Here is an 8,577-nt window from a genome sequence, read left to right on the forward strand (position 1 = left end):
GCCCATTTGTTTTTTGTTATTCATCTGTAACAATAGGACTTACTAATAACTTACTAAAGACTTACTTAATACTAATAAAACTTACTAATAAGACTTACTAAAGACTTACAAATCCTTACTAAGGTACTGGAAAATACGTTAGCTTGTTTCCCTTCGAAGAAAGAAAAAATTAAGGAATAACTCAGAAAAAGTTGAAAGAAGGAAAAAATCCTTCCTAGCTAGTAAATACAATTCTGTTTATTCAAGAGCAAGAAGGAGCATAAAAGTACCTCTTTTGACGTTTTTTTTTATATATAAAAATTTCCATAAAACAATTTCATACATAAATTTTCCGATGATTTATTTCTCTTCATAGGGGCTTCAGGGTACAAAATGAGATTGTGAATTTTTAGAGAGTCTGCAGAGGCTTGGGCACGTGCTCAAGTTACTGTGGTTTATTAAAAAAAATTAATCTTTGAAATCAGCTAAACTACAGAAACCTCTGGAAGCAAGGTAGCTCCATATTCTTCTGTTGCAGGTGACACAAAGTCAAATGATTACAAATAAAACTTGAATCTGGGACACAAACAGGTTTTGTAATCTGTATTTCTACAATATCTAGATCAATGATGTTACAGAACCTATTGTGCCCAAAGAATACTCCACATCCCATGCATTCCATAAATCCTACTACATGGTGTAAAAAATAATGATAGTAATAGGAGGTTCTCTGGTCCTGTTCTTCTGAGGCCTGGTCTTCTGTACCGATATTTCTCCTAGCTAAAAGTAGTGCATGGAAGGCAATGCACTTTGAAGTTAAAAGCAGAACATCTTATGGGTTCCTACGTTTTGCAACAATAACTTACTTCTCCTGCCTTTGCTTTGCCCGCTTGCTGTGTTCAGCATCTGTGACTGCAGACATAAACTAAATGGTTCCCCAGAGCTCCTCTGGGTGAGGTCCAACAGGAGCACAATTTTGATGCTGCAACTGTAACCACAGGCCTTGAAGAGCAGGGCTGGCACTCTATTATGGAAAGCAGCCAGCCCTAAACTATCAGGGCTCGGATGTTTTCCCTCCCACTCTGCCTCTCAAGCCCAGATGTTATGCTCATTACTGTTTTATCCTTCACAGTAGTTTTTCCTCCGTCTGCTGCTGTGATCTGCCTATAATGCTTCAGAAACAATGATTGCATTGAGATTTTCTGTTAGTTTTTCTGTGAGTTTTATGTTGTCTTCTTCCTCTTTAAATGCCTTAAATTCTTCAGAAGTCTTTATATGAAAGGAAACAAGATGCATGTGTGTCCATCTCTGTCCAGCCATCACCTACAAAATCTGCATGAAAAAGAGAGTTTGAAGAAAATAAAATTTCAGCAGGACTCAGAATTTGACTCCTTTGCTCTGGAGAGAGAATTAAAGTAGTAAAGGGAAATAATGGAAGCTAAGGGCAGAAAAGATAGGGAGAATGAAAATGATTCCTCTAAGCTGAACTTCTCCAGGTGGTGGGACCAGGCTATTTCTTGCATTAGTATTTTCAGTCTCCCTTGTTCCGGTTTTTGTCCCTGTTGTATTGTAGAGCTACAGAAGTTCCTGCTGGACCCTGCTCTTGCTGTCATCAGTCCAAAAGGGACTTTCTGCCACATAGCAATTGATAAAGCTCACTGCTGATCCATGTGCACTCTTTTCTATTATTATTTTATTATTATTTTTTGTTTATTTATTTACTTATTTATTTTCATCCAGACTGTGTTGACACTTGTCAACTCTGATGTCTAGGAAAGACTGTCACAGGAGATATCTCATGCTGGATGAGAATTTCTTGGGTCATGCCAATATTATCCTGGTCTGCATCAATAAAAATAAAAAAAAAAAAAAGGTAGACCCAGCCCATCAAGGGAGGTGATTCTCCCCCTCTGCTCTGCCCTCGTGAAGCCCCACCTGGAGTACTGCATTCAGCTCTGGGGCCCCCAGCACAAGAAGGATATGGATATGTTGGAATTAGTCCAGAGGACTGGAGCACCTCTTCTATGAAGAAAGGATGAGAGAGCTGGTGTTCAGCCTGGAGAAAGCTACAGGAACACCTTATTGCTGTCTTTTAATACTTAAAGAACTTCCCTGTTCTTTGTTCTCCAAGCATTGAGTCATTCTTTAGCTCTTTGCTGAATGCTTTTGTGTTTGTTAACAGGCTTTATAGAACTCTGATCATCAGATACAATCATAGAATCATAGAATCATAGAATCATAGAATCATAGAATCATAGAATCATAGAATCATAGAATCATAGAATCATAGAATGGCTTGTGTTGGAAGGGACTTCAAAGATCTCACAGTTACAACTCCCCTGCCATAGGCAGGGATGCCACCCACTAGATCAGGCTGCCCAGGGCCTCATCCAACCTGGTCTTGAGCACCTCCAGGGATGGGGCATCCACTACTTCTCTGGGCAACCTGTGCCAGTGCCTCACTACCCTCTGAATGAAGAGTTTCCTCCTAATCTCTAATCTAAATCTTCCCTCTTTTAGTTTAAAACCATTCCCCCTTATCCTGTCATTATCTGATTGAGCGAAGGACAATCTGATTGAGCAAAGGACAAACAATGGATGGATTCATGTCACCTGAATATGGTTGTCTAAAGTAGAGAGGCCTTTATTAATGATAGTTATTTAGATTGTTCTTATAGTCAATATATGAAGATAAGTACTTAGAAGTCACTTACCCTTACAAGTACTTACAAGACTTAAACTTGCCCTATTTTATATATCCAACTTATGTTGAGAAGACTGTGTGTAGAAGTGCCAATTTCTCTCCATTGTCTATTAAAGCAATCGTTACAGGGATCAGAAGTTAGTTGGTATGAATTTTACTGATTATACTGCAGCAGTACTGGAATTAACAAAACCTTCACAAATCAGGCGTAAAGCAAGCTGCAGGCTCTTAAATGAATCTTGTTCTCAAATGGAGCAGCAGCAGCTAAAGGGGATGTTGTGAGCCTTCTGTAAACTCGGGCACAGTAGCGAAGTTAAAAGCCTGGAAGTGTGTTGCTAGTGAAAAAAAATCAGGATCATCTGTTACAGAGGAAAGAAAGGATGCAGTGTCCCTGATATTCCTAATGGTAACCCGGTTTGATATAATTTGATATGGGTTCCTGAGTTTTTGGGGATATATTTTTCTCTGAAATGTGCTTTTTAAAAAACAAACAGACAAACAAAAAACTCTAGAAGGAAGCTGGAGAACAAATTACTCTATATGCTCTCCCTGAGATAGGTAAAGCTTAGGTGAGGTGATCATCAGCCTGGCAATGGTCACTTAAGATGACTCAGAGAAAAAATGCAAAAATTGCTGTAATGGAGCAGAAACTTTTATTATCTTCTTGGACTGTATGAACACATTCTGCCGACACATTCAGTGGCATTTTGGTGGTTCAAGTGAAGACTGCCTACTTTGAAAGCCGTCATAATAAATCTAAGCTTACTTATCTTCTCAGCATTTGCTGGACTTCGATTCAGATGGGTAGAGAAGAGAAGGAATAAAACTGAAATTTAAAGCCTGCAGTTCTGAAAACACAATTAACTCGAAAACATGTGTATGAGCTACTATTTCCATGCCATAATATACTTACAGTAATAATTCCTACCTGGTTCTTTCAAAGCTATTACTTTTATAATCCCCAGAACTGCCAGGAAGTGCTTCTTTAATAACAAAGGAACATGAGTTAAAGGAAAATAAAAGGTGGAATGGATTTTGTCTAGGCAACTTGCTAAGATATTAGCTCTGATAAGATTAATTTCTGGGAGCAGGACTAGAATCATAGAATCACAGAATGCTTTGGGTTGGCAGGGACCTCAAAGCCCATCTAATCCCAACCCCCTGCCATGGGCAGGGACCCCTCGCACCAGCCCAGGCTGCCCCCAGCCCCATCCAGCCTGGCCTTGGGCACTGCCAGGGATGGGGCAGCCACGGCTCCTCTGGGCAGCCCGGGCCAGGGCCTCACTGCCCTCTGCCTAACATCTAATCTAAATCTGCTCTGTTTTAGTGAAATCCATTACCCCTTGTCCTATCACCACACTCCCTGACAAAGAGTTCCTCTGCTTTCTTGTTGGCCCCTGAAACCTTCTCTTCTCTAGGCTGAACAACCCCAGCTTCCTCATCCTTTCTTCACAGCAGAAAAGCTCCACAACTCTGAGCATCCTTGTACCCTCCCCTGGACTCGCTCTACTATATTCCTTTCCTTCTTGTGTTGGGGCGCAGGGATCCAGGTGGGGTCTCACGAGAGCAGATCAGAGGGGAACAATCCCCTCCCTCACCCTGCTGCCCACGCTGCTTTTGATGCAGCCCAGGTTAGCTTTTTGGGCTGCAAGCACATATTGCCTGCTCATAACAAGCTTCTCCAACACCCCCAAGTCCTTCTCCTCAGGGATGCTCCCAATCTATTCCCTGCCCAGCCTGTATTTGTGCTTGGGATTGCCCCAGCCCAGGTGCAGGACCTTGAGCTCGGCCTTGTTGAACCTCATGAGGTTTGCCCAGGCCTGCCTCTCAGGCCTGTCCAGGTCTCTCTGGGTGGCATCCCTTCCCTCCAGTGAACACTCCACACAGGTTGGTGTCATTGTCAAATTTGCTAAGGGTGCACTCAATCCCACTGTCCATATCACCAATACTGACCCCTGAAGAACACCACTCATTACTGATCTCCACCTGGACATTAAGCTGTTGACTGCAGCTCTTTGAGTGTGACCATACAGCCAATTCCTTACCCACCAACTAAGGTGGTCCATTCCTCAGATCTGTGTCTCTCTGATTTAGAGACAAGGATATCATTCGGAAAATAAAAGTGATAAATGAAAGTACTTTTCTGCAAGCTGGATATTAATTAAAATAAAATAAAAAAAAAGCTCAGGTGAAATTTTTAAATAATTTAGGCTGAAAAATAATAACCATTAGCAAATTAGAAAAAATATATTGTACTGGCATTTCACTACTGAACATTGTTTTAGAAGTATTGCTAACTAAATTTAATTTAATTTAAAAATTAATGAAATGTTAAAATTAAAAATAAAAATTCCTGTCTGCCTGTTAAACTCTTTATATTTACTGTCAACCAAAAAGAAGGAAAAAATCTTACCACACTGAACTAAATGTTTTGTTTTGTTTTTCCATTTTTTAATTTAACCTTTGAAACAAAATATTATTTATTACGCAGCTCCATTTTCACAGAATCACAGAATCACAGAATTGAAGGGGTTGGAAGGGACCTCGAAAGATCATCGGGTCCAACCCCCCTGCCAAAGCAGGTTCCTTAGAGCAGGCTGCCCAGGTAGGCGCCCAGATGGACCTTGAATATCTCCAGAGAAGGAGACTCCACAACCTCCCCGGGCAGTCTGTTCCAGTGCTCCGTCACCCTCACTGTGAAGAGAATTCTTTCTCATGTTGATGCAGAACTTCCTGTGCTCTATCTTGTGGCCATTACCCCTTGTCCTATCCCCATAAACCACTGAAAAGAGGTTGGCCAAATCTCTGTCTCCCACACCTCAGGTATTTATACACATTGATGAGGTCCCCTCTCAGTCTTCTTTTCTCCAGGCTGAACAGACCCAGGTCTCTCAGCCTTTCCTCATAGGGAAGATGCTCCAGGCCCCATATCATCTTTGTGGCCTTTGTGGCTGGACTCTTTCCAGGAGATCCCTGTCTTTTTTTGTACTGGGGAGCCCAGAACTGGACACAGTACTCCAGGTGAGGCCTGACCAGGGCAGAGTAGAGGGGGAGGATCACCTCCCTTGACCTGCTGGCCACACTCCTTTTAATGCACGCCAGGATCCCATTGGCCCTCTTGGCCACGATGGCACACTGCTGGCTCATGGTCAACCTGTCGTCCACCAGGACCCCCAGGTCCTTCTCCTCAGAGCTCCTCTCCAGCAGGTCGTCCCCCAGCCTGTACTGATACATCCGGTTGTTCCTTCCCAGGTGCAGGACTCTAAACTTGCTCTTATTAAACCTCGTTTGGTTTCTTCCTGCCCATCTCTCCAGCCAGTCCAGGTCTCACTGAATGGCAGCACAGCCTTCTGGTGTGTCAACCACTCCTCCCAGCTTTGTGTCATCGGCGTACTTGCTGAGGGCAGACGCTATTCCCTCATCAAGGTCATCGATGAAGATGTTGAACAAGGGTGGACCCAGCACCGACCCCTGGGGAACACCACTAGTCACAGGTCTCCAGCCGGACTCTGCGCCGCCGATCACCACCCTCTGAGCTCGGCCAGTCAGCCAGTTCTCAACCCACCTAACTGTCCACTCCTCCATCCCACACTTTCTCATCTTTGCCATCAGGATGTCATAGGAGACAGTATCGAAAGCCTTGCTAAAGTCAAGGTAGATGACATCCACTGCTCTCCCCCCACCTACCCAGCTGGTGATGCCATCATAGAAGGCAACGAGGTTGTTCGAGCACAACTTCCCTTTGGTGAGTCCATGCTGACTACTCCTCATAACATTCTTCTCTTCCAATTGCTTGGAGATGGCATCCAGAACAAGCTGTTCCAACACCTTTCCAGGGACAGAGGTGAGACTGACTGGCCTGTAGTTTCCCGGATCCTCCATCTTGCCCTTCTTGAAGACCGGAGTGACATTGGCTATCCTCCAATCTTCAGGCACCTCTCCTGTTCTCCAGGACCTTTCAAAGGTTTTCAAAGATAGAGAGCGGTTCGGCGATCACCTCTGCCAACTCCCTTAGCACACATGGATGCATCCCATCGGGATCCATGGATTTGTGTGCATTGAGCCCACTCAGACGCTCCCGAACCACTCTCTCGTCAACCAGGTGGGAGCCCTCCATTTCCCAGCCCCTTTCTCCTCCCACCAGGGTCAAGGAGTCCCGGGGGGGAGTCCCTGAAGCAAAGACTGAAGCAAAGAAAACATTCAGTATCTCCGCCTTCTCGGCGTCTCCCGTTACCAGGACACCCCCCCTCGTTCAGCAAGGGACCCACATTATCCCTAGTCTTCCTTTTACTGTTTACATACTTTAAAAAACCCTTATTATTATCTTTTATCTCTTTTGCAAGCCTCATCTGTAGGTGGGCTTTAGCCTTCCTCATCGTGTCCCTGCAGGCCCTGACAACACTTCTATACTCCTCCCAAGAGGACAGGCCCTTTTTCCACATTTCATAGACCTTCCTCTTCCTTTTGATCTTATCGATGAGCTCCTTGCTCATCCACACGGGTTTTTGAGTTTCTTGTTTCTCTGGTGACAGCTCAGCTAGCTCATTAAATCACCCCGCATCTTTTTTTTTTAATTTTATTTTTTTTTTGTCTGGAGTAAATAGTGGCAGGAAGTCGAGTCTTACTTTCTACTGCATATCATACACAATGTGCAATGACAAGGTGAGCTAGAACAAATATGGGGAGCTTCTTTAGAGCGTATGCACAGACTGTCTGTAAATGCACACTGTTAAAAATGAACAATGACTATCAGCAAAACTTATGCAATGAAAGAGGTGATGGTCTTTCATGTACTTGTGTTATCTGTTGGTACCTTCAGATTCATTGACAGATTCACAGGTAGAAGCTGTGACCACTAGCAAATACATAGCTTTTTAATGTCTATAGTACCGTGGCAGGGGGGGAAAAGTTCATCTGAATTATAACTCAGTGACAATATATTATTTTAGTATGATTTTCATCAGATCTTTGCAGCTCCTTTTAAACTGCATGATTGTGTTGTATGCCATGAAGCAGTTGCTGCAGTCTTCTCCAGAAGTGAATAAGTTTCAGTGAAGAATTAGTGTTTTCATAAATTCAAACCACGTTTTCAAGATTCTGAATACACCTTATATTTCTGTAAAAAGAGTGAGTAAGGTGTCAGACAACTGGATATTCTTTTAAAAGCTAATTCTGTAAAAATGCTCTTTTCTTACTATTCCCATGATAAACTTTGTTGTCGTTTCTTGTATTTTCTGATAAAAGTACTTATAGCTTGTTTAGACAGTTAATCTCACTGAGATAGACACTGTAGTAAGAGAATGATTCTTTCTAGAATCAATGGTACAGTTCACTGGTTTCTAGGAGCTGCACTACAGACTTACAGGAGTAACAACACTGGATCAGAAGCAGAAGGTCAGGTAATAGTTCAGGTGGCCCTAATTACCTGCACTGAGGCAGATGAAGTCCACTTCATTTCACATACAGAATAAAAGAGCTGTAGAACTCACTAAAGCTCAATGGAAAGAGATAGGCATCTCCAGAAAGCCAGTCATGTTTCTTAAGAGAGACCTCTAAAAAAATAATGGCAGGTTTGTTTGCTGAAGGATATTAATCAACCTATGGGAAATATATGTATATATATATATATATATGCTTATGTATTTGCATTGATTGTAGAGACATAGGAAAAAAAAAGATCAGTAAAGTTTTAATATAAGCATTGACTAACAGGGACATAATTGGTTGTTCTAGCAGAGGAACTAAAGGATTACCATGCACACATACCTACAGAGTTTAATTTTATTAGTTAGAATTAACCACGGGCAGAAATAAGAAAGTACAACAATAATTTATGATCTCTGCTTGAGCTTGTAAAAGCCTGAACAGATGTAAAAGATACTGGTGCATATGCT

At 42.5% G+C, this 8,577-nt stretch overlaps 2 protein-coding genes across 19 annotated transcripts in view; one reads left to right on the forward strand and one right to left on the reverse strand.

The window, feature by feature from the left end:
- The window catches only part of ADCYAP1R1 (ADCYAP receptor type I), a 343,361-nt gene that overhangs the window by 259,141 nt on the left and 75,643 nt on the right, over positions 1-8,577 (forward strand). The gene's annotated exons all lie outside the window — the stretch shown is intronic.
- LOC310894862 (uncharacterized protein) overlaps positions 1-8,577 on the reverse strand; it is a 39,201-nt gene that overhangs the window by 16,476 nt on the left and 14,148 nt on the right. The gene's annotated exons all lie outside the window — the stretch shown is intronic.

The sequence above is a fragment of the Anser anser genome (assembly GCF_964211835.1).
Source record: "Anser anser genome assembly, chromosome: 2".
NCBI classification, from domain to species: Eukaryota; Metazoa; Chordata; class Aves; order Anseriformes; family Anatidae; genus Anser; species Anser anser.